This window comes from Cupressus sempervirens, chromosome 2 (genome assembly GCF_028749045.1).
Source record: "Cupressus sempervirens isolate cs-2001-9-10 chromosome 2, ASM2874904v1, whole genome shotgun sequence".
NCBI lineage: Eukaryota > Viridiplantae > Streptophyta > Pinopsida > Cupressales > Cupressaceae > Cupressus > Cupressus sempervirens.
In genome coordinates, this window is record NC_143119.1 from 508,790,512 (window position 1) to 508,818,439 (window position 27,928).

The 27,928-nt window shown below is 33.5% G+C and overlaps 1 pseudogene; it reads left to right on the top strand.

Moving 5' to 3' along the window:
- LOC149573214 (lipoamide acyltransferase component of branched-chain alpha-keto acid dehydrogenase complex, mitochondrial-like) overlaps positions 1–20,528 on the top strand; it is a 91,614-nt pseudogene extending 71,086 nt beyond the window's left edge.
- Positions 20,529–27,928: the final 7,400 nt, after the last annotated feature.

Sequence of the window (27,928 nt, forward strand, 5' to 3'; positions counted from 1 at the left end):
ACCTCCATCTCCAACTTAATAATGTTTTGTTGTAAAACCAAAGTTTTCTTCATCTCCTCTTCATAACTCCTTATTCCAATAAATTTTTCATATGTTTTCTCAAGTTGGTCCTGAAGAGTGTCCATCTTGTTCTTATTCATTAATGCTACCAAAGTATGCATCCCAAATATTTGGTCACTAGAAGTAGACTACACATGCCAAAATATAACATTTCCCCTAGGGGATTCTTTGATTTCCATGAGAGTGAACTTATCATCCTTTGGAGATAAACTCCAAATTTCCATTGTTTGGGCATCCACATTGAAGCCTGATCCCATCATCTCCCTATAATGATTCTCATCCTCAAATGAGACTAATTTTTCTTGTCTTCTTATTTGATCTAGTAGAAAAGAAGAGCTTAGATCCCACCCTAGGAAGATAATCATTCCACTCCTTGTTACTAGATGTCTAGCCTCATCAACAATAAGGGTTTCATTGGTAGGATCATACTCTTGTAACTTTTGCACCAACCTAGTAATTACTTCATTTGAATCTCTAGGCTTCATCTATAATTTTAATTGATTCCATTTTATTTTAAATAGGAAGTTTTTGAATTCATTTGACTTGATAAAATTGTCATCACTCATAAAATTCTTAGCTTTAATGATTCTATCATCATTCATTGAGCTTCTAGTTGCAATTTCTTTGTTCTCTGCTCATCTTAAAATGCTTGTGATATTAAGAATCTTCTTCTAACATCATCAATGTATTTTCTCCCCTTTGGAAAAATCCAAAGAGCCTTATGCTAAGCTTTATCTAGTATTTCTACAATTTTTTTCTTTTTATGTCTTAGGAACATCTTGTCTAGGTTGGTCATCTTCAGAATGATCTTCTTCATCAAATATCTCTATTATGTGTTCATCATCAGAATAGTATAGGTCAATCTTCTTTCTGGTTTCTCTTGGCACTTGAGACACTAACTCATCAAAGTTCTCTACACACTTATCCAATCTGGCCCAATATTCTTCATCCGGAAAAAACCCTTTAAAAGATGGGTCTTCCTTTCTCATCTGATGTTCATAACCAACAATATCTCTGCACTTAATTATTATTTCCATGCAAACATCCTCACTCAACACATCAGCAATAACATATTTTTCCCATATAGGCTTGGTAGGTGATAGATTATATCCTATCATACTTTTCAAAGCATGCCTTACTAAATTGCAGGGGTCATAAGTTCTAGCTGGCCCAGTTGCTATTTTATAATTTTGTAAAAATGAATTAGTCTACTCAATGACATATTTCCAATTTCAAAATCCCCCACCTTAATACATCTACATAGAAATGTTCCCTTCTTGACACCTTTTCCTAAGTATTCCCTATTTAAAGAAATTAATTGGCAAAATATTTCTACCAACCCTAGCTTCTTAGGAACATATTTAGGCAAAATGTGGGGTGGCTAAGGACATCCAAAAATTCTTATAATATTATATTCTTCAAATAAGAAAACACTACCCCAATCATGAGTTAATTGTTTTCTAGCATCAAAACACCATTTATGTCTGACTACTTTCCTAACATTCCTAGGGCTTCTTTCAACTATATATCATATCATTTTCAAAACTAGATGAACAAAATCATTATAGAAAGTGATAGCATTTGTATATGGATACTACATTTTCCATACCCATGTCCATCTTTGCAGTGGCAACCTCTATCCCCACTCTTGTGTTGATTTGAAGAAGCTTTGATTGAATATATTAAAATTCTTGAACAAGATAAGGTGCATGATTAGAGAGTAGTGATAGAACTTGAAATCCTTCAGCTCTCCTTGCTGGGTAGCAATGATTTCCTTGTGAATACTCTCAATGGTGTATTCTAAAAAATCATATCTAACATAATGATTTGGTCTTGAATATTTAGAGCCATGACATAATATGTGCCTGAAGCATTCATGGTTCCATCTAAACCTAGGGCTTTGTCAATCCCAAACACACTTTTCTGGAAGTACCTCTGAAAAAATCCAAGGGCATAATTTTCTCAGCATCTCTCTTCTTTGGAATATCTCCTACATCTTTCTTCACCTTGGGAATGTGTCTGGTAATATTTTTACCCATATAAAAACTCTTATGTTTTTTGAAATTCTTGTTTAGCTCTTCAATATCAGTGGGCAATGACATAGGTCCAACCAAATTGAATGGCTCTATGAATGAATCCTTATCCAATGCAACAAATTTTTTTTTATCCTTCTTGTGCAATGACTTATTAATAGGATTATAGCATTTTATTAATGCCTTGACCAAGGCCACTTCTACAAATACTTCTAGCATGATCAATTTTCCCAAATTTCTTACCCAAGGGTTGCATAGTGAAACTTCTTTCACTTTGTTCTTATAGAAAAACTAGAATAATTCATACCCATTTCTATCAGGGGTAACTATATCTCTACACATTGCATATGGGTCTTTGAATGCAAGCTCATTGACATTTTGATCATTTTTGGAACTAGGGAAAATGTATGTCTATTTTTCTACAAATGTGTTAGGAGCCTTTGGTGGTGTAGTTGGTTCTTCAATTACTACCTATGCAATGAATTCACCCTCTCTTTGGGCCATTTATACAAATAATTTCACTAACTCTCTATACTAAATACTAAAAATAAACTAGGAATCACTTTGCAATTCAAAATTTACCCTAGATGCTTTGAGAAATTATGAAAATGATAAAGAGAACTTATTTATCTTTTAGTCTTTATATATTTTTGCAATGGGAGCATAACATTAGTGAAAATTAAAACCCAACACAATTGAAAACCTATCAATCTTCAAAAAGCTAGAGAAGTGGTTTATTTTTTCATATTTTTGTACCTCTAGCTCATGCTCTTTTATCTAGCTCAGATAATGGTCGTTGAAACTATTTTCATGCCTTAAAATTGGCAACTGTGACCATGTGAAAAAATAGCTCATTACCTTTTTGCCATAGCTTCCACGTTTTGCTTGATTTAGGTCGTGACCATGCAATTAGGGTTTTCTTTCTAATGCTTCACACCCTCACACCTAATCTTTCTCCTTGCTAAAAATGGCTTGCAATGTTGCAAATCTTATGTTTCTCATTTGATTACTACTTCATGGCTACATTTCAACATAACTTTGTGATTATTGTGACCTTGCAAAAAACCCTTCCTTTATACACTTTGCAACCTCACCATGGTCTTGCCTTTAGAATATTTTATGCTTGCAACCATGTCATGATTTATTTTTCACCTTATTGCTCCTTTGCAACTCTAAAACTAGGAATTCAATTTATCGTGTGATGGTGCGATTAGTTGGCTAAGTTAACATTTATTTTACCTTGCAATTTTGCAACTTAGTTTTCCAATTGCTTATGGAGGCTTGCAAATGTGTGCTTCACTATCAATTGCTGCTTCATAGCTTAAAAAATTAAAATCATTTAGAACTGTGTGAGGGTACGATATCAATTTTAATCAAGACACATGCTTTGTTTGCATGCTAGCAACTCAACTTGTTCCCTTTTGATTTTGACATGTGAAGGCACGATCAATGTTTTGCTTGATTTTGATCTTAGTTTCATAGCTTCACATCTTAACTTAGGATGTTACTTAAACTGCATGCAACTAGTGATAGCCTTTAACTTAGCTGCCTTCACCATTTTGTAACTTGAAAGTTTTAACTGTAATTAAACCCTGTGATAGTGCGACTACAAGTATTTGCAACTTTGCTTCTCTAATCCATGGTTCATTTATGCTTCTTGCAATGATGCACTAATAGAAACCTTAACTTAACATTAACTCCTCACACCTTTGTGGCTTATCCTTGACCATCTAACTAATCCTTTGTGATGCCATGCTAACAGTTTGTATTGACTACCTTCCTTTATTCACATAATTGCAACTATTAGTGCCTCAAGTCAAACTAAGATTTTTATCATGCACTTCTCTTTGCTTCACCCCATCACAACTCCAATATACACATTTGTAATGACCACAACGAAACCAAGCCTATCTTTGAAAATAGATCGCCTAGCTATTTTACAACCTTAAAAAGGAACAGGGAAGAAAATAGTGCAATGTTGTGCTTAACAAAGGTTTCACATCATCATAACTTAGAAAAGATTAAGCTTTCACAAAAAATAATAACAAAAATATTTCAAAACTTAGGATAAGAGAGTATGCATGGAAAATATATATATCCTTTTAAAGATTAACATTATATTGCATGAGCTTCAAATGATCAAAATAGAATAATAATTTGTCTAGGGATTTTCTTAAGGGATAACAAAATTCATAAACCCTAGCTTATTCTCAAAACACTTCTTCCTTATTTTTCAAAGAATCTTACAAAAATTGGGTGAGTAAAAAATTAGGCCATTAGGTTCAATGCATAACATGTAAATTGAAGACGTATGGAAGTTATACTTGATTTACAAAGAGTAGTTTAGAGTAAGAGTGCTTGGAAAGAAGTTTTTGATGTTTGTATTATATCTTTCATCTAATATGTAATAAAGAGATGCATGGTTAGACAGAGATATAGAACAATCAGATGATATCGATAGAATATACACAATCCCTTATATTGCAAGTGTGAATTTTTGTATAGACTATGAATTGATAGTGCTATTATAATTGTAATTAATTAATTATCTTATTATAATTAATTTGGAAAGCCTTAAGGAAAACTCAAGAAATTATTTTGAAGATATGGTATAAAGTAAAGATGTTTTCCTTGTTTGTAAAGTGTATCTAGTATTGTATGAAGTGTGAAGTGTGAAAAGGAGAAGAGTGTTTACTAAATGCAAGTAAGAAATCCAAGGGATTAATGGATGTGAGTTTTGTGATCTAGTTACAAGATTAGAAGGAGTAGAGGTGTGGTTGATAGGATAGAGGAAGGAAGTATTATTCATTTCTATTAGTCTACAAGGAATAATATAGAGATAATTTGGATAGTGGGTTCATTGGTATTTCCCTTGAAGTTGTTTGGGTAGTGGGTCCAATTATCTTCCACAACTGCTAATAGGGTTGGCACAAATGCTAACAAGGTTGGAATCTCCTAATAGAGATTCAAAGTCTCCTAATAGGGATTGATATGTACTTAATGTTGATATAGACTCCTAATAGGATCCATCCTCTAACAAGGAATATTTATATTAGTACATCATCTTGTGGGTATCATCCCCACTAGAGTTTTCCCTCTGAAAAAGGGTTTCCCTAGTTAACATATGTGGTATTATTGTGTATGAGTATCTTGTTGCGGTTTCTAATTATATTTCTCATGGCGAAGTTTGTTTAAGGTTGATAATTGATTCACTCCCACACCTACCCCCCTAAGTTATATTGGTGGACTATATATTCTAACATTTGATATCAGAGCATTAGGTTCTTGAAGAGAAAGCTTAACAACTTTTGGAGATCACTAGCAAGTCATTTTAGAAAAGATAGTCCCAAGTTAGATAGAGAAAATTTTGACACATAGAAGATGGAGATTCTTTGTGAGTTATCAGATATGTGTAAAGATTTGAACATTGAGTTTCTTGACCCAGAATCCTTTTGTTGCATACAAAAGAATAAAAGCACAAGAAAAGATAGATCAATATCTAGAGAAGACATAGAGATCAAATAAGGCATTGATTTTCTTATGGAAAGAGAGCCACAGAGTATGGAAATTTTTGTTTGTTGGAAATGTAAAGAGTTTAGTTATTTTTTTTCTAGATGCCCTAAGAGAATAAGAAAATCAAGAAAGAGTTCACTTTTTTATGAAGATGAAGAATTTAAATCAAGTATGGAAGGATTCTTGAATGACTGTGATGTTAAACATTATGAGCCTGAACCAGTTAATGAAGAGGAAGTAGTAGAAGAGATAGCTTTGGTAACTATTGTTGATCCAAAGGCTAAACATGGAAATGTGGAAGTTATCATTAATAATAACAATGATTTGTAGAATGGGAATCAACTTGAAGAGTAAAGATCTGAGCCTAGAGTAGAAGAACATGTCGGGTTCACAACTCCTAGCAAAAGTATATTCAAAAACAAGATGAATGGACAAGGTGAAGTTATAAGAAACAAGGCTAGACTTGTGTGAAAAAAATATTCATAGCAAGAAGGAATAGACTATGAGGAGATATTTTCCCCTATAGCCAGAATGGAAGTAGTAAGAGTACTCTTAGGCTATGCAGCAAATAAGAAGTTCAAAGTATATCAAATGGATGTTAAATTAACCTTCCTAAATGGAGAACTTGAAGAAGAGGTATATATTGAGAAGCCTAAAGGTTTTCCTATAAAAGAAGACAAAGATATGGTATGAATACTGAAGAAATCTCTATATGGTCTAAAGCAAGCCCCTGGAACATAGTGTGCAAGGTTAGACAACTATTTGGAAAAGCTTGGATTTTCTAAAGGTACAATAGATAGTAACTTGCATTTGAAAAAAACTGAGAATGGATTTTTGATAATAGTAATAATTTTTGATGACATCATATTTGGAGGCAATGATGAAGCAAGTGATAAGTTTGCTGAAGAAATGAAGAATGAGTTTGAAATGAGCATGATAGGAGAAATGAAGTTTTTCCTAAAATTTGAGATTGTGTAGAATAGTGATTGTATTTTCATTTCAAAAGCTAATTACTTGAAAGAATTATTGAAAAGGTTTGGATTGGATAGTTGTATGCCTATTTGTACACCTATGATAATTGGTCACAAGTTATCTAGCAAGGATGAGACACCTACAATTGAGTAGAAGAAGTGCAAATCCATGATTAGAGGTTTGCAATATTTTAGTCACACTAGACTAGATATAGAAAATGTAGTTGGGAATGAAGCTATATTTCAAGATGATCCTAAGGAGTATCATTATGCAACAGTAAAGAGGATATTGAGATATGTGAAAGGAACCTATGGTTATGTAATTTCATATGAGAGATTGAGTGATTTCACTATATGTGCATATACTAATGCAAATTGTGTAGGAAGTATGAATGACAGAAAGAGCACCAATGGTAGAGCATTCTTTCTTTGAGGAATATTAGTTTCTTGGATAAACAAGAAATAAGATTGTATTTCTTAGGGTATAGATAAGGTAGAGTATGTTATAGCAATAAATAATTGCAATCAAGTGATTTGGATGAAACAAATGCTGAAGGATATAAGGAGTGAGTTTGCAGAACCTATTATCATTTACTATGATAGCACAAGTACAATGAGTATGTCTAAGAATCCTATACTACATTCTAAGACTAAGAATATATCTATTAAGTATCATGTATTGAGAGAGAAAAAAAAAGAAAAGGAGACTAGATTAGAATATGTGAGTACTAAAGATCAAATTGCATATATCTTTATGAAGCCTTTAACTAAAGATACATTTAAGTACTTAAGAGGTATGCCTAGGGTTATGCCCCTACCTAATTCTAAGTAGATGATGTAGTAAGTGCATTAGCCTAGTGGTATAGAGAACTACTATTAGACTAGACTGAATGCTGATGCTTCCAATATGGGAGAGTATTTGTGACGAGACGAGTCATTGAGGACTCTCAATATTTGGTCTTGAATAGTGTCTTTGGATACTTGAGCCAACTGAAGACTTGGAGCAATAAATTGACATAATGAGGACTTTTTCATTGATGTTAATGAGGGAGAGACTATGCATGAAAAATATCTCCTAAGTATGTATGGAGAGAGTGCATGGAAATCTCTACTTTATTAGGGAGATTTAGAAAGATTCATGTAAGAAAGGAGGAATATCTCTATGGGTGAGATATGCATTGCAAGTTGTTTACTATGCAAAATGTTGCCGATCCTAGAGAAGAAGAAGAATAGAGTAGTGTTCCAATGAATTTTGGATATGAGAAGATGAAGAGGATTTGAGAAGATGAGTGCAATAGTAGCAACTATAGAGTACTGTTTTGGTATTTGTGGAACTTAGATATTTTTCATCTATGTTGTCATCAATGCCAAAGGGGGAGATTGTTAGCATGAATGTTGATGATACTACATTGGTGGAGTATCCTATGCATTGGACAATATTGACATGTTGCATTCATGAATGTGCTTATCATTGATGTCAACATAGCAGTAAGTCTATGAAGACTAGCAGAATAGAAGAGAGAAATCTTAGTTCTACAAACAATATTTTTCTTTTCTGGTTATGCATGATCATGTTCATGTTTAATATAGTGTCCTAATGACAATTTTTAATGCACAACATGTAAGTCAAATATGTATGGAATTTGTACCTAATTTATAGAGATCAGCTCGTAGAAAGAGTGCTTGGAAAGAAGTTTCTAATTTTTTTATTATATCTTTCATTTTAGATGTAATAAAGAGATGCATGGTTAGATAGTAATAGAGGATAATTAGATGTTAATGTCACATGTAAGCCCTAGTATGATACATGTGAAGTGTTGTATAGACTATGAGCCAAGAGTGCTATTGTAATTGTAAATAATCTATTATCTTATTATAAGTAATTAGGAAAGCATCAAAATTGACTCAAGGAATTGTTTTTAAGATATGTTATAAAGGAAAGATGTTTTCCTTGTTTGTAAAGTGTATCTAGTATTGCATGAAGTGTGAAGTGAAAAAAGGAGCGAAGTGTTTATTGAATGCAAGTAAGCAATCCAAGGGATTATTGGATGTGAGTTTTGTGATCTGGTTACAAAATTAGGAGCAGAGGTTTGTTTGATAGGATAGAGGAAGGAAGTACTATTAATTTCTATTATTCTACAAGGAATAGTACATAGATCTTTTGGATAGTAGGTTCATTGGTATTTCCCTTGAAGTTGTTTGGGTAGTGGGTCCACTTGTCTTCCACAAATCCTAACAGGGTTGGCACAACTCCTAATAGGGTTGAAATCTCCTAACAGGGGCTGATATGTACTGAATTTTTTTATAGACCCTAAGCAAGGTCCATCCTCTAACAAGGAATATTTATATTAGTACATCATCATGTGGGTATCATCCCCACTGGGGTTTTTCCTCTCATCAAGGGTTTCCCTAGTTAACATATCTAGTGTTATTGTGTATGAGTATCTTGTTTTGGTTTTTGATTATATTGATCATATTGTTAAGTTTGTTTAATGTTGATAATTGTGATAATAGTTGGATAACTTATTCACCCCTCCCCTCTCAATTATATTGGTGGACTATATATTCTAACCTGATTATCATGTGATCGAGCTAGAAGAGGACAATGTAAAGACCAAGAATATATGATATCTTAGAGAGAGGAAATTATTTGGGTGAGCATGCCTACCTTAATAAGATGTTATATATGTTTTGTGGCATTCTATCATAATTATTAAGAAAATTAAACATTTGAATTTATTGTAAATATTTTGTGACTAGTTGCAATTAGTTGTAGTTAGTTATTTTTGAAGGATCTAAAGCTACCATTGTATAGCTTCATTTTCTATAAGAAGAGGTACCAGGACCACATGCTAGGTATAGATAGATTTTTAATGATATATATATATATATATATATATATATATATATATATATATATATTAAAGAACAAGATACAACTTAAAAGTAAATGACCTATGTAGATTTTGAGTAGATACTATAATGGGTCATGACTCAACTGTACACACTTTTTTCAAATTAATACAAATACTCTACTTTCTATTCCAAAAGTTATGCAAAGAAATATTCATTAGTATTTGGCAAGTTGTCCTCTTGGATTCAAATTACCATTGATACATTGAAATTTCATGCAATCTCTTGATCATTAAAAATAGCAAGCATTGTACTTTTTATTCAATTGGTCTTCCTGTGTTAAAGTTAAATACAATTTAACTAGGGTTTTCTATTAAATTTTTTTTTTTGGTAATTGATAGTATGCATGCATTGTAGGGTATTAATAATCTTGAAGTTGGTACTGTAGACACCTAAATTTGATTACACTATTTTAGTAATCCTATTTAGTTATCTAAAAAGGAATTATTAATTAAATTTCTATTTAATTAATCCTTTGTCATCCCCTAGTTGATTAATTTAATTAATCATCTATAGTCCTAATTGATAAATCAAATAATCTATTATTTATCAATTAAATCCTATTCTTCTATCTAATTCCAAAAATCCCCATTTATTAAATAAATCTATTTGATAAATAAAATCCTCAAATTCAAAAACCCCTAACCTATTTCTAATCCCCCATTTAGCCTAATCCACCCCATCCACCCATACTAACCAAGCTTAGCCACTAACTCACCCACCCTCATTAATGCCATCCACTTGCACATCTCTAACATCCCTAATCTAATCCTAAACCCAAGCCTAATCCACCCCCTAATGTTGTCACATTCCTTAAACAAGTTTAAGACTTTCCTAATCCAAATCAAAGTCTCCCCTCAAAAAAACCCAACCACTAAGTCATGAGTGCTCTTACAAAACATAAAGACTCTTACAAGCCCACTCATGACTCTTACATCCATCTTACACACTCTTCCCTCTTCCACACTCATTCCTCTTACATCCCTCTTACATACTCAACCCCACTCATCATGACTTTAACCAACCCTTAACCCTACCCTCTCACACTCAGCCTCCTTGTGACAAGTGTCACTTTCCCATTGGTGCTAAACAAGCACAATCCATGTGCTCCCCTTTGAGTGCATCTTAGCCCTCCTTAAGCCTTCATCCATCCTTGCATCTAAGCCCTCCATCCCTCTACCCCTTAGCCTATAAATTGAATCCCATCCCAAGCCATTTCATCAACAATATTTGAGCTAAAGTTACCATGCTATTTTGAGAACCAAAGCCATCAACCATACCCTTATAATGCCAAATTGAGAGCTCACAAAGCTACCAATTTGCCATTACCCATCTCCACTGAAGCAGCTTTTGAGCATCTTGAGCATACATCCACAGCAAAAGGACACATCTACAGAATCAAGAAAGCATGGAGTGTTTTCTCTTGTGAGGTTTGCACTTCTTATTTTCTTTCTTAGTCTAAGCATATATGTGAATTTAGTTTTGGTTTGTGAATGTTTACTTCATTTGTTAATGTTCTTTGCATACTGATTCTGGTTCTACAGGTACTAATCTAGGTCTATTCTTCCCATTTGGAATAAGGAATTGATCTTGGTTGATTTATTAAGTTCTATTATTGATTGAAGTTGGTGGAGTTATCCATTATACTCAAGTTCTTTGTATTTTCAAATCTCAAAAATATATTAAGGAATTCTAAATGTTTTTTGATCTCTCCTTGAGAAATACTTGCAATCTCAAGAGTATCATTTAAGAAGTTTACAAAAATATGTCCTAAATCAATTTGAATAATTGAGATATAGGTACACATGCATAGGTTGGAAGAGCCTGAAGAGAAGAGGATTAGATCATTAGGTATCAATCCTAGTCGTTGTCTAAATTATGTTGACTTACCCAACATTGAGTAGGCAAGACTCATAGTTTTTTCAACCAACAATTTGAGGAACCAAAAAATTAAAAACTCTTCTGGGGAGAGTTGCTCAGAATTAAGATTAGAAATTTATCCAGATTTTTCAATTATGTAGACAATAAAAGTTTAAATGTTTTTGTTTTGATGCATACTCTTCTAGACAAAGAAGCCCATAAGATTGATAGAGGTGGTGACTCTATGTGAAATTTTGTGAATGATCAAACATTTTATTTTGAAGGAAAGGAAAGTTACAATCATTTATCTATGAAGTGTATGTGGGGTTGGAGATATGTTCACAGAGGGAAATAATTTTTAGAGTGGAGTCTAAAAAGGAGGACTAGAAACAAGAAGATCCAATCTTTTGACATGTTATTTATAGAATATAGAAAATTTGTTGACAAAGAAATTGGGCCCTATATTGAGGATGGTGAGAAAGTGGGTGATAAAAATTTAGAGAGGGGAATAAATCTATTCTATAATATGAGAACTCTTGATGATGAGAATCAACTTGAGATGTACCAAGTTGAAGATGAAGTGATAGAGGAAGATAATGAAGAAGATACTCATAAATTGGATGTAACCCTTCAAATACTGTATAACATTTCACTCAGGAAAGAAACCAAATATTTGAGAGAATTTCCCAACAAGATGTTGGAAAGAACTAGCAGAGAGAGAGAGAGATGTGATTGTTACTCCTTGGAAGGCTAGTGACAACAAGAACTAGGAAGATAATCAGTAATGTAAATATAAGCCTCATATAAATAAGGATTGTATTTTCAATAATTCCCATAAAAATAATCTATATAAAATAAATAGAAGAGAGAGAAAAAATTGACATTGAAGACAAGACTAAATAAGGGAAATGAATGCTACAATAATAGAAATCATAATGGGATGAACAAAAAAGAAAATAGTTTAAGGAATAATTGTTAGGATGATTAAAATAACAGAGAGGGGGTTGGAGGGGGGCGGGGGGGGGGAGATGAAAAAGTTATCTTAGGTCTAGATGTACCAATTCAACTTTTAATAACTTCAAACAACTCAAAAAAGCTCATTAAACCATTTGGCCAATAGAGCTAGTTATCAACAACTTAACTTATTCATTCACCACTATTTCTTTGTTTAGTATATGCCAAATAACAAAAATAAACAATAGTATAACATGGATCACAAAAAAAAATTCACACATATATGATAGGATAAGTGCACCAAGATGGTGTACAAAATTGGGGTTATAAGTGAAAACCTTTTTCTTGAAATCAGGTAATCTTGAACTTGGACAAAATGTTTGAGGGTAATCCGCTCAAAATGACAAGATGTGTAAAAAATATAATTTGTATTATTCTAAATCTACTTTCTAAACTAGTAGAGTTTGTACAAAATGGATAATATTAGGTGGGAAAACCCTTGCACACACAAAAAGTAGTCCCTAAAGTTTTATAAAATATAACATAGCTATTTTCTTGTGCAACACAAAACAACTATTTATATTCAATATTTTGCAAATTCCTTGGGTAAGATGATAGTTAAGAGTGATATATAGAAGTTGTGTATTTTTTGGGTAATTTTATGATGATTATTTTCTTAATGAATTATTGAAGTAATTGCATACTTAAATTATAATACTTTTTCATATGCAAAGCATAACTTGTATCAAAATAATCAAACATGAGTTTTTTTTTTAAAGTGCATAAAATAGAGTGTAGAACAATAATATGTAATTTATTTTGCATTTATTTAAAAATATTAAAATTTATTTTTAAAAATAGACATATGCCTATGAGGACTGTTGGGACTAAAAATTGCATGATTAATTTTTAGTCACATTTTGAAAATTTTGAGATTTCAAGCCCTCTAACTGCCCATAATTGCATTTGTACCCACTTTATACCTTTGAGGCCGCTGAGGTGTTTAATTTTTTTAACACCTTTCATTCAGCCCATTCACATGTTCCATGGTGATAAAATTTTGTTCCGGGCCATTCTATGAAGTCTCGTTTTGAGCAAATTTCAAATTTGCATTTTCACTCGTGTTAGACAATGACAAGTTGTGTTTGTGGTTGAATATTGCACACCCAGAAATGTTTCATTACTTGCTACTTTGAGAGTGTCTAGTGTCCATACCTAATAGCCTATGTTATAGATTTCAAGCCATTTTGAGTTTGTTTGACTAGGTTTTAAATCCCTCAAAGTTGTTAGTTTACTGTTTTCACACATTGAAAATTGCACACAATTCTAGGAAGTCCTGTTTGATGATTTATAACTTTTGACCAGTTGACTGAAATGCTAAATTTCCTTTTTTGTTGCTTTGTACATGTCAGAGACTTGTTATGTTTCAAGTTTTAGCTTATGATTAACTCGTTTGTTCAGTTTTCAAACGCGATTCCAAACCTAATTTCTATCTTTTTACTCGTGTCAACATTTGACGATTTTTCAGGATCCCTGTTCATCATGCTATATCTTGAAATCCATGATGCATACTGAAAAAATAAAGATGCGAGGAAGATAAATATTGTAGGAATGTGGGTGACTGCCATGTGGTAGTGTGGGTCCCAGGCATGATGATGTGGTATAGATGAGTAGATCAAGAGCGATGCAAATGATCATGACACATGTCACAATCCAACGGTCAGCACAAACTTGCAAAACTAAAATGCTCAGGATTTAAAGAATGTGGGAAAGTAGGGATGCACCATGTGGCACTGCATTTGAGAGGTCGACCAATCACAGAGCACCATGTGGTATTGGTCAAAAAGAGGGTTGACCATGGATTGGAAGGATAGAGGAAAAAATTGAAGAGCTAAAAAATAATCTTTAACTATTTGCACGATTCAATACTTTTAAATTAAAAGGTTTTAATTCTAAAGTTAGACTTTAGAAAGTTTTAAATTTTTGCAAAAAATGAGTATGCAGACCATAGTGTTCTAACAGAGAGGGACATTTTCAAACTAGTTTTCAAGGGGTTTTTGGAAGGTGAACATAGCAGTATTATATATTGCTAGAATCATTAGAAGACGAACTTTTCAATTCTGAGGTCAGTTTTTGCATAGGAAGTAGCTGGTTTGTGCTACAAGAGGTTTTGTCCCAGATTCCTAATAGACCACCACATTCAGACGACAAAGTTCAAAATTATTTTATAACATGGTAATAACCTAAATAAGCATAAAATATAGTGAAAATGTAGTTGGAGTAAATCTTAACTACTTTCAAGTTAGTAGAAGCTCAAATTTCACCAACATTTTCATGAAGTTTATCAAATATTTTGGTGAATCAAAGAATTTCATCATTTAGCTGAGATATTTATAAGTTTGTTACAAAATAATGATGAAATCAAATCAGATCAGATGGAAGAGAGAGATTAGAGACAGGTGATTCAGTTACTGGAGAAAGAATTCTGAAGGGACACTTGTCAGTTGCAAATTCAATCTAGGAATTCTTTCCTCTATATTTAACTCATTCTCTCTCATTGAAAGGGTTCCAGCTTTTTTCATTGAGAAACCAGTTGGTTCCAGTCTTTGGATAAAAACCAATCACTACTGAGATACTAGGTCTTGGGTCCAATTTTGATGTGTTCCCATACTGTGATACTAGATACTTTTCAGCAATTTCTCTTGTGTGAACAACAGTACGAAAGATAATACCACAAGTTCTGATGTGTTAGGTGTTTTCATGTTTTGATTTCATGCATATGAATGCATTGTTTCAAGGAAATTAATACAAATAACAATGGATTCATTAGTTTCATTCTTATTCTCATCTCCCTTTATCAGTGATCTTCAATGTTTTATGATCTTTGAAAAAAGAGCTTAGGTTTTAGTTGTAGTCCCTTAAGGTTGTATGTTATTTCATTATTGCTTATGACTCAAGAAGTTATGTAAATGCTTCAGGGAATTAATAGGGTTGCAAGTTTACTGATGGGGATATCATGTAAGAATGAGGTTCAAATTGAGCACAGATGTTTGTTTACAAGGTAAATAGATAGATCATATATCTGAATATATGAGTAAGTATCAAATATCCATATTTATGCATTTGATTCATAGATTTTCCCAATGGTTAAGGCACTGATTGATTGTAGGATCATTAGGTCTTATTGTTGCATATCTGAGGGTTTGTTGAAATCGACATTATTAATCAAATGTTCTTTCCCTTTCATGTTGAAGGACCTAAATGTAATACCCTCACTCAGCTTCTGAGATTCATAGATCTGCATTTAGCTACTGTAGATTGATGTTATTTCATGAGTTATTAGGAGAAATAAGGGTAAAATCTGCTTAATAGATTCAGGGATATTTTTTTTGCACTGGTACAGTATCATTTGAATCTGAGGTCTACCAGCTTAGGTTTAGCAAAGGCTGAAGTAGAAGAAGGGTGAAGCCTTATAGTTGGCCTATTGCCAGAAATGGCATCTTGAAAATGGGAGTTAGCTACCCCTAGATATGTTAGTTTCTCAGTGGGATAATTTAAAACCCTCCAGCATTTTCAAACACCAACAAAATGGTGACTCTGCTGGGGAGTCTATGAAGAAATTCATTGTTAGAATTACTAGAATCTCTAGCATAAATAGCAAGGTCATGAAGTGTTTTCCATTTCTTTGCTGAAGATTCACGTCTCCCACTAAGGTTTTATCCATTTGCAGTAATATGTTGTGAGAATTGAATGTAAATTGTGTTCTATGACTATTATAAGTCTATCTTCAATCCGTTCAGTCTTTGCAAGTGCTGTTGAGAAACTTTCAGAGTTAAGAATCGATTTATAAAGTGTAAATTCTTTTCAAGATGATAATGATCTGCAAGTTTCTCTTACATTGAAGGTCTGGTTTAGATTTATCAAGTGAAAAAAGATGTTTTATCTCTCACAAAGTGTGAGTGATGACTCTCAAATTTTTGTACCAGTTTGTTCCTAGTTGATTTCATTGCAAAATTTAGAAGGATCTTCAGTTGTATGGGCAGATTTGATGCTTTTGGTAGTCTCTTGAAAAGGGAGTTTGAATTCTTGATAAGTTTTAAGGTGATGTTTGCAATCTGTTGTTATAAGAAATTGAAGTGTAAAAAATGAATCACAACAGTGATTATTATATTCGTTTTGTAAAGAGGTGGCAGCTCTACAAAGTTTGATCAGTGGTGTAAAGAAATTTCAATCTTGCACCTATGCCAATCAATAGATCTGAGGTCTTAGACAGCAACACATAAAGGTATTTCAATTTTCATATGTTTGTTTCTCATGAAAATTGAATGAACGAAATCAGGGCCTCTATTTAGTGATTTCAACACTAAGAAAAAGAGGTAGGAGTTTTTTTTTTCAAAGTTTATAAGATGGATTTTGAATTTAGGTCTGAAACTGATGTGCTAACTCTTGAAAGTGTTCGTGCAAATATTGCTAGATTGAGAAGAAAGATTCGTGATAAGACTATCTTAATGTTAAGAAGTATAATTGGTGATATTAAGGGTTTTAGTGGATTTAAAATTTATATGAGATTCAAATTAGTAGTTATGAATCTTGATGATTTTTTTAGACCTGAGGAGTCTTCATGGCTAGTGGTACTCTTAGAAGTTTTTATGCCACATTCAGTTGATTGCCCAGCCAATATAAGATTTATGAAATCTAAGATTTTATCATGGAGGTTGAAAGTGCTTTAAAGGCTAATGAGTCTAATGTTAACAAATATAATGAATCCGTTGAAAGTGATAATGAATATGAGGATTCTCAGTTTTATAAATCAGAGGTTAGTGATCAGTAGTCTGATAGTATGCATAATGTTGATTCATATTTTTGTGATGATGATTATCAAGAAGAAGAAATATGTGACAGCAGTAATAGTCCTTCTTCTAGTGATGAATGTGAATGTGCTACAATGCCGATTGTTGAGGTATTGTCTAAAAAGGAAGATGTATGTGGTGATCATAATTCTGATTTTTCATGCTCTATTACTAACAAATCTACTATTATAAATGTGCCAAGCCATCCAAATAATGATCTTAGCCAAGGAGAAGAAACTAGTAGTGAAATCTTGTTAAGTGTTGATGAGATTTCTGACTTGTTGGCTCATGATTTTGAAACGTATGCTATGCAAATTCATGTGGTGATGTCCTTTCCCCTAAATTTGATGCTGAAGGAGATATAGTTTCAGAATATGCTCTGTTAAGTTTGGGAGGTGTATGTGGTGGTAGTTTGTATATCAATACACATGACGACTTCTATGTTGAGAATGAAGATGTAGGGATAAGGTCTATTGTTGGTTCATTTTCTTCTTGTTTTCATAAGCCTGAGATACATTCAGATTACTCATGTGATGAGAAAAATAATATAGATGAGGTGATTTATTTCAGTGAGTTATTTGAGGGAAACATTGATACGGATCAACATATTTTGAACATGCAGTTTCATGATGATTCTTATGATTTGGTATCTAATCAATTGTTTGAATGTGAAGAGGTTGCATATGTTCAGTCTAGTTTATGGAATACTGATTTTGTAGACAAGGAGAAATTAGATTCTACATACTCTTCACACCCAGAGGCACAAGGTGAGTTACAATTTGATCCATGTAACTCGTTGAATGAAGTAGAATATCAAACATTTGTGTTTCTAGTTGAAGGAATCCATGATTCAATTAGTAGTGATCAGTTTGAGTTTGTTGTCAATTGCTATGATCATGCTGATTCATATTTTCATATTGCGAAAGATGAAGAAAGTATGTCTGATTTTTATATGCACTATGAAGATGATGATAGTTTTGTTTTACCTAATGAGCTGATTGCAAATGTTGATGTGCTGAGTGAAACACATGGAAATGAGAATTTTAGTTTACCTCAGGAGAATGTAAATGAAAATCAAGTGTATGATAGAGGTAAAGAGTTCTGAAACTTTTAGGTGGCCTAGGGCCATCACTTGTACATAGTAGTGCTAGTTGTTGTTTGCTTTCAATAAAGTTGTTCGAGAGAGTTTTTGCTATCAAGTGTGTAGTCTACTTCTCCTAGAGATCTAAAATCTTTCCATGCCCGCAAGGGACATGCATCCCCAGATAGAGCCACTGTTGGGACTAAAAATTGCATGGTTAATTTTTAGTCACATTTTGAAAATTTTGAGATTTCAAGTCCTCTAACTGCCCATAATTGCATTTGTACCCGACTGTACCTTTGAGGCCCCTGAGGTGTTTAATGTTTCTAACACATTCCATTTAGCCCATTCACATGTTCCATGGTGATAAACTTTTGTTCCAGGCCATTCTATGAAGTCTCATTTTGAGCAAATTTCAAATCTGCATTTTCACCCGTGTTAGACAGTGACAGGAAGCTGTGTTTGTGGTTGAATATTGCACACCCAAAAATGTTTCTTTACTTGCTGCTTTGAGAGTGTCTATTGTCCATACCTAAAAGCCTATGTTTCATATTTCAAGCCATTTTGAGTTCGTTTGACTAGGTTTTGAATCCCTCAAAGTTGGTAGTTTACTGTTTTCACACATTTGTAAATTGCACACAATTTTGGGAAGCCCTGTTTGATGAGTTATAACTTTTGACCAGTTGACCAAAATTCTAAATTTCCTTTTGTTTTTCTTTGTAGATGTCAGAGAGATGTTATGTTTCAAGTTTCAGCTTATGAAGAACCCATTTTATTAGTTTTCAAATGTGATTCCAAATGCAATTTCTATCTTTTTACTGGTGTCAACATTTGCAGATTTGTTAGGACCCCTGTTCATGATGCTATATCCTGAAATCCATGATAGGTGAGGTTGAATGGATTGTACCACTATGTTTTCCTCTAAAAATACTTTAGGTGTGTCAATTTGCAAGTATTGACGAATCCATCTGCACACTTTTCCAAATCAATTCCATTTGCAAAAATTGATTTTTTGCCATTGTTACAGTGTGAAAAATCTAAGTAGCCTACTTTGACCACTCGCCATTTGCATCTAGTTATTCCTCATGAGCCCAAATCATAGATTAATACTCTCCTCATGATAGAGAATCAATGCCCCAAATTTTGTGCCCCCAAGTGTCAGTTTGCCTAGTTTTGGAAACTAATTTCGAACCTAGTTTGTTGCTTTCTAACATGTTTTCTTGCAGCCAGTTCTGAGAAGGCAACTTTGATGGTCAATATATTTTGACCCAAAATTCTTCATGAGACGAGATTTGACATGGTGTAAGTGTGTGAAACAAAGAATCAGTGCCCTAGTTTTCAAAGCTTGGTCAAGTGTTCGGTTCAATTTTTAAAGCCAGTCAACGAACCTTGTGACACCAATCTGATAGTTTATAGATAAGTGATAAATTTGAGTGTTCTTATGTAATTCAAAAATGTTTCCTTTCAATCCAAGCTCATGGTAATGGCATGGAACCTGTGGGAGGAATAGTCAAAGTTCCATTGGCCCAAACATGCGAGGGGATTGTAGATTGTGAGCTCCTCAAATGGTTTGTGCAAGAGGGAGACAAAGTGGATGGGTTTCAACCACTCTATGAAGTCCAAAGTGATAAAGCAACTATTGAAATTACAAGTCCCTATCAGTGGAAAGTGTCACAAGTGAGATTCATTCCTGGAGATATTTTAAAGGTTGGAGAAACATTGGTGGATTTAGTTGTAGATGAAAAACGTGAGACTATGGCAAGTTGGGAACAAATACAGACATACTCCACAGAGTTCTAGGAAGCTAATTTGCAAATCTAGAAATTCTTCAAATAACATTGAAAATAGGGAAAAGGTATTGTCTACTCCTACAGTTCATCATATGGAAAAGGAGTATGACATTAATTGAGAGGATATTCCTAGTACTGGTAAAGATGGCAGGGTATTGAAAGAGGATGTCTTGAAATACATAATAGAGCAGGAGAGTGTTTGGAACAATCTTTCTCTTATTTTTCATCCTAGTCATAACGTAAAGGGAAAAGTTATGAATTTAACACCAGAAAAAGAGTCATCTAATCAGGATGTAACAATTCATCAATTTCATGAAGATAAGACTATTGCCCTCAGGGGATTTTGGCATGTCATGGTCAAAACTATGAACATGGCTGCCAAAGTGCCGCACTTCCATTATCTGGAAGAGATTAATATGGACTCCCTTGTTAAGTTGAAGGATTATTTTCAAATAATAATAGCTAAAGACACCTCCTTGACAAAGAACATAGGTTCACGTTAAAGTAGAGTAGTCGACATGTTAAAAAAGAGGTGTAGTTAAAAGAGCATCATCTCACGCAAAATTTGGAGATAAAATGCCTACACCATACTAAATGAAGCCGCAACAATAGATAGGGAGCTCACATAGAGCCTCACAGTAGGAATCCATGAAGCACACAGGCAAGGAACGCCCATTTTGTAAGGCACAACATACTGAAAGAATTCTATGCTAGTCTGAGCCGCCAACAAATATGGAGAGCGTGCAGTCAGGGGATGCCATCAGGAAGGAGGTTTGTGCCATAGAATGAGTTCAGCCTACCAAATCAGGGAAGCTACAATGTGTAGAGAACAATACAAGTGAACAAAGCATCCGCCAGTAAGAAGATACCCCACGCTATAAATGGAGACTCACGCATTAAGCAACCCACATCTTGAAGGAGGTGGCATGAACAAAAATGTCAAAGCTGGGAGTAAAGAGGGATATGTCCATGCTGAAGGCACCCATGTCCAAGGGGAACCCATACCTAGGTTGCAAGAGATAGTTTAAAGCCGTTGAAGATAGGCACTTCACACATAAGAGGCCCATTTTAAAAAAGAGAAGGAACGAGCTTACCATTTTTATCCCACATTGCTAGTGTGTTGAGTTATTTATATTTTAAATATGATTGCACATAGATTGGTTACTGAATTAAACAAGGAGCCTTTTGGGAAGGCTGTGCATGTGCAGGGGCCCCACAGATAATGACGATTGGCACCTTGTTAAGGCCTAATTTGAATGACCTAGAAAATATGCTGATGTGGTGAAGGTGTGCAGGATTTCGACAAGTGCCGAGATGAATGGCAGGGGCATACCCACAAAATAAAGATGCAGGGAAGATAAATATTGCAGGAATGCAGGTGATTGCCATGTGGTAGCGCGGGTCCTAGGCATGATGATGTGACGCAGATGAGCAGATCAAGAGTGATGCATAGGATCGTGACACATGTCACAATCCAACAGTCAGCGCAAACCCACAAAACTAAGATGCTTAGGATTTAAAAAATGCAAGAAAGCGAGGATGCAACGCATGATACTAGGCTCACCCAATGATGATGTGGCACTACAATTGAGAGGTTCACCAATCACGGATCACCACGTGGCATCGATCAAACAAAGGGTTGACCACAGATTGGAAGGATAGAGGAAAAAATTGAAGAGTTAAAAAATAATTTTTAACTATTTGCATGATTTAGGACTTTTAAATTAAAAAGTTTTAATTCTAAAGTTAGACTTTAGAAAGTTTTAAATTTTTGCAAAAAATGAGTATGCAAACCTGAGTGTTCTTGTAGAGGGGGACGTTTACAAACTGGTTTTCAAGGGGTTTTTGAAAGGTGAACATAGCAGTATTATATATTGCTAATATCTTGAGAAGACGAACTTTCTGATTCCGAGGTTAGTTTTTGCATAGGAAGTAGCTAGTTTGTGCTACAGGAGGTTTTTTCCTAGAATCCTAATAGACCACCGCAATCAGATGACAAAGTTCAAAATTGTTTTATAACATTGTAATAACCTGAATAAGCATAAAATATAGTGAAAATGCATTTGGGGTAAATTTTAACTACGTTCAAGTTAGTAGAAGCTCAAATTTCACCAGCATTTTCATGAAGTTTATTAGATATTTTGGTGAATCAAAGGATTTCATCATTTAGCTGAGATATTTAGAAGTTTTTTACAAAATAATGATGAAATCAAATCAAATCAGATGGAAGAGAGAGATTAGAGAGAGGTGATTCAGTTGTTGGAGAAGGAATTTTGAAGGGACACTTGTTAGTTGCAGATTCAATCCGAGAATTCTTTCCTCTATATTTATCTCATTCTCTCTCATTGTAAGGGTTCCAATTTTTGTCACTAAGAAACCAGTTGGTTCCAGTCTTTGGAGAAAAACTAGTCACTACTAAGATACTAGGTCTTGGATCCAGTTTTGATGTGTTCCCATACTATGATACCAGATACTTTTCAGCAATTTTTCTTGTGTGAACAACAATAGGAAAGATAATACAAGTTCTGATGTGTTAGGTGTTTTCGTGTTTTGATTTCATGCATATGAATGCATTGTTTCAAGGAAATTAATACAAAGAATAACAGATTCATTAGTTTCATTCTAATTCTCATCTCCCTTTATCAGTGATCTTCAATGTTTTATGATCTTTGAACAAAGAGCTTAGGTTGTAGTTGCAGTCCCTTAAGGCTGTATGTTATTTCATTGTTGCTTATGACTCAAGAAGTTATGTAAATGCTTTAGGGAATTAACAGTGTTGCAATTTTATTGATGTAGATATCATGTAAGAATGAGGTTCAGATTGAGAATAGATGTTTGTTTACAAGGTAAACAGATAAATCGTATATCTGAATATATGATTAAGTATCAAATATCCATATGTATACATTTGATTCATGGATTTGCACAATGGTTAAGGCACTGATTTGTTGAGATTTCAGAGATATCCACTTTATCATTTGGAAACCTAATGAAGGCAAAAATGAGAATTCATCTTAGAAGATGAAAAAATGTCCAAGGGATTGACATTGGAGGGAAAATGAGCTCCCAAGACTTTGGGTCACCTCCCAAGGCTAATTCCAAAGTATAACTCAATCTAGTTATTGGACCCAAATTGCATTGCAATAATTAAGAAATTCATCAAGTTTTCTTGAGAAATAACATGAACGAGTTTTTATGATACAAAACTCAATCAAGTTATCTATAACCTAATTAGGTTATTTTATAAACCAGTCATAAAAAAACTAAATATTTATAATTTAATATTTATAAATAATATATTTATAAGTGTACAACTAACTTCATATATTCATAACCTCTCTCCCACTCTCTTAGTAACCCCTTAAACCCACTCCCTCTAACCGGAGAGTTTTCTCTATCTAGGCTAACCCCTAACCACCTCTCTCTTCAAAACCCTAACCTACCTCTCTCCCTTCCCTTCAAACCCCTAAGCTACATTCATTCTATCTAACTCTTAATGCCACATCTCTAACCCTAAACTTCATGTTATAATATATAGTCCACTAATAAAACTGAGGGGGTGAATCAATTATCCAACTAATATCATAATTATCAACCTTATTAAAATTTAACCATATGATAAATATAATCAAAACCTAAAATAAAATACTCATACACAATAACACTAGATATGTTAACTAAGGAAATTCTTGACCAAAGGGGAAACCCCAGTGGGGATGGTACCCACAAGATGATGTAATAATATAAATTTTCCTTATTAGAGGATGAACCCTATTATGAGTCCATTTTACAAGACTTTGAAACCCTATTAGGAGATTCCAACCCTATTTAGAGTTGTGGAAGACAACTAGACCCACTACCCAAACAATTTCAAGGATAAGACCAAAGAACCTATTGCCCAAATGATCTTTGCATTATTCCTTGCAAAATAATAGAAATGAAATGTAATTCCTTCCTCTTCCTCTATCCTATTAACCAAACCTCTTCTCCTTCTAATCTTGTATCCAGATCACAAATCTTACATCCAATAATCCCTTAGATCACTTGAATGCATTTACCAAACACTCTACTACTTTTGCACTCCACACTCTATGCAAAAATCACATTAGTTATACTCACATTAGAAACAAGGAAAAAATATTTCCTTTATATCAGATTTTCAATATAATTCCTTGAGTCAGCCTTGAGGATTTCCTAATTTATTATAATAATTGATTAATTACAATTACAATAGATTGTTAGCTCACAATCTATATAAAACTTCACATGTGCGATACTAGGGTTAGCACACTCATTGACTTCACCAATAGAATTTCCTCTATCACTTTCTAATTGTGCATCTTCTTATTGCATCTTAGATTTAAGATAGCAAACAAACATCAAGGACTACTTTCCCAATACTCTATGTTTAAACTTCTCTCTATAAATTAGGTACAACTTCCCTTCATCTTTGACTTAGACTCTATTTAATTGATCACATTATTAGGACATAGTGTACAACATATTCATGATTGTACATGACCATGACTATGCATCACCAAAAAATCAAAACATTGTCCATACCATTAAAATCCATGTCTGCTACTCAGCTAGTCTTTACAAAAACCATTCTATGTTGACATCAATGAAAAACATAGTCATGAATGAAACATGCCAATATTTTCTAATGCTTAGGATACTCTCCCAAATTAGTATCATAAACATTCTTATTAACAAATTCACCCTTTGGAATTGATGGCAACATAGATGAAAATCCATTTATGTTCCCAGAATACCAAAACAATGTCTTGTTGTTGCTACTGACCATCATCAGTTGTCCATATGCTAAAAAGTTATGAAAACAATAGGTGCATATTTCTTACTTATATGAATTGCTCTATTCTTCTTCTTCTCCTTTAGGAATGAAAACAATTGTCCACTTCACACTGAACAACTCACAATACATCAGATGCATATTCCTACTTCCTTACATGAATGTTTCTAAATTTCCTTCAAGAGATATCTCTCGCCCATTCATACTCAATAGTTCTTCCCCATTGACATCAATGTCAAAAGCCTCAATATTAAAAATACCATTTGTTAAAAACCAAGTTCAAATATGCTACTCCAAGTCTTCAACCAACTCAAGAGTCCAAATTTTGGAAGCATGAATGCTGATGATATTCCCATGGGGGAGGATTGTAGATATGTTACTATGATGATATGTTACATTTATGACCGAGTTTTTCTTTTTGTGGTATCTGATAGGAAAATAGTGGAAAGATCAAATTGGTATGGATGCCTAGTTGAGTATTATAACTATCCAAGGTTATGAGAGATACTTTTGAGTATCTGGTATATGTAGTTAACATTGAAAGTAGAAATGATAAGTCTAGAAGAAGTTATGTAAGTTTTGGTGGTGTCTGTTTTGAGATAGAGTTTATAGAGGCATGTTCCAGTAAACTTGTTATATCTCTTAGCAAAGTTGTTATTCTAAGAATCAAGGTTAAAGACATGAAGAAGACATGTTGGTGATGAAATGGCTAAGTTTTCTCATCATGATATTGCATGTACAAGAACTTATTCAAGTTGCAAGGTCAAAGATTAATGTTATCGCTAACTACAACATGTTCTTAGTATGGTCCTATAGTAATTAATTGAGAAGGTCTAACACTCGACTCTAGAAATTATTTTGAGGACTTCGTATAAAGAAGGGAAATTATCCTTTATCATATGGCATGATGAGATGATTAATGATAAGCAGCAAGAAGAGAATAATGTGAAGTTGAGCAAAGCAGTGCATAAGTGAAGAAAACTTCATCACTGAGGTTTTGCTGAGTGATCTGCAGTTTGATATTTGAATCTAAGGTTTGTGATCTAGTCTAAAAGGTCTACGAGTTATTTATTTGGTTGATAGAACAAAGGAAAGAAGAAAATAATAGAAAACTACATGTTTGAGCAGTGAGCTCTTCTTGTAGTTGAAATTGCATGTTTGGATAGTGGGCTCTTCTTGCATACTTTGTACTATAACTCCTAATAGGGTTGGAATCTCCTAATAGGGATTCAAAGTCTCCTAATAGGGACTCTATGTACTAAATTTTGTAATAGACTCCTAACAAGATCAATCCTCTAAAAAGGAATATTTATATTAGTACATCATCTTGTGGGCATCATTCCCATTAGGGTTTACCCTCTAATCAAGGGTTTCCCTAGTCAACATATCTAGAGTGATTGTCTATGTGCATCTTATTATGTTTTCTATTTACTTTGGTTGAATGGTTAAGTTTGTTTAAAAAAGATAGATGTTTTAATTATTGGATAGCTAATTCACCTCCCAAGTTATCTTGGTAGACTATTGTATTTAAAAATTGGTATAAGAGCATCAAGTCCTTGAAGATAAAATTTAACAACTTTGGGAGATCCATGACAAGCATGTTTAAGAAAGATAGTCTGAAATTTGATAGAACAAACCATGACAACTAGAAAGAAAAGATAAAGATGCATTTGTTCTATATGGGTCTAGGATATTGTATCTTGACAAAATCAGCTAAGACAATCCTTGCTGAAAAGGAATTGAAAATTGTATCGAGGATGAAAGAGATCTTTTTTTGTGTGACATGAGAGCTAGAGAGGCAATATTGACTACACTTCCTTAAAATGAATATAGCCAGGTAATATCACTTGCTACTTCACATTTGATTTGGAAAGCTTTGGAAACTAGTTTATAAGGTGATGAACATTCTAAGAAATTGAGATTGCAAAATTGGATTTGTGCATTTCAAGATGCTAAAATGATGGAAGATAAATCTATAAGAACATATATAGCCAGAATGTCAGAAATTAATGTAGGTATTTGATCCCAAGGAGGAACCAAAGAAGATGATGAGGTTATATGGAAGATACTGAAGACTCTAACACCACCATTTAAGTCAGCAGTTCAGATGATACAATTTTTGATATCTTGTTCTAAAGATTTCATAAAGGAGACATTGCTTAGAAGACTTGAAGCAGTTGAGAATGAGCTGAGACAGTCCAGAGAATTGACTAGAATAGAGACAACTTTCTATGCCTTGAATATTCAACCTAATTTATAAAGGAACACAAGTGCTAAAGGAGATTTTGCTAGTAGTAGCAAATATGAGGAGTACATAAAGATTGAAGGAGTAGTCCTTCTAGAAAGAAGAGAAAAAGGAAGTAAGAAAATATTTAAATGTTTGACTTGTGATGAATATGGTCATCATGCATCTAAGTGTCCTAAAAGAGAGAAAAAGTATAAAGGAAATTATAAGCCTAGAAAAGAGAGAGAGTGTGTGTGTGTGTGTTTGTATGCAAATGAAGATAATGATTCTAATGAACAAGCATTAAGTGTTAGTGATGATAAAATTGGATTTGTGGCAATTAAAGAAGAAAGTCCAAAAAAGATAACTTTGGTGTCACAAGTTGAGAAGAAATCTAATTGGACCACTAACAGTGGCTATTTACATCATATGGATGGTGACATGAACAATTTTTTTGACTTCAAAAGTTAGAATGGAGGAATTGTCAAAGTTGGAAACAATACAACATGCCAAGTTAAAGGCATTGGATCTATAACTCTTAATGGTAAAACTAACACTGAGGATGTATTTTTTTTTTGATGGTTTAAAGCATAATATTTTGAGTGTTGGAAAACTATTAGACAAAGGTTATCTGTTTCAGTTCACAGATAAGACATGGATGATCAAAGATAAAGATGGAAAGGTAATTGGAACAGGAACCAGATCTAGATTTAATGTATTTCAATTGAATCCTACTGAAATGACATGTTTGGTTGCAAAGGTAGATGATAGTTGGTTATGGCATAACAGATTTTTTCATATAAACTTTGAGAGTATTGTGAAGACTAGTAATATGTTTGTAGTTAGAGATTTTCCTAAGATTGTAA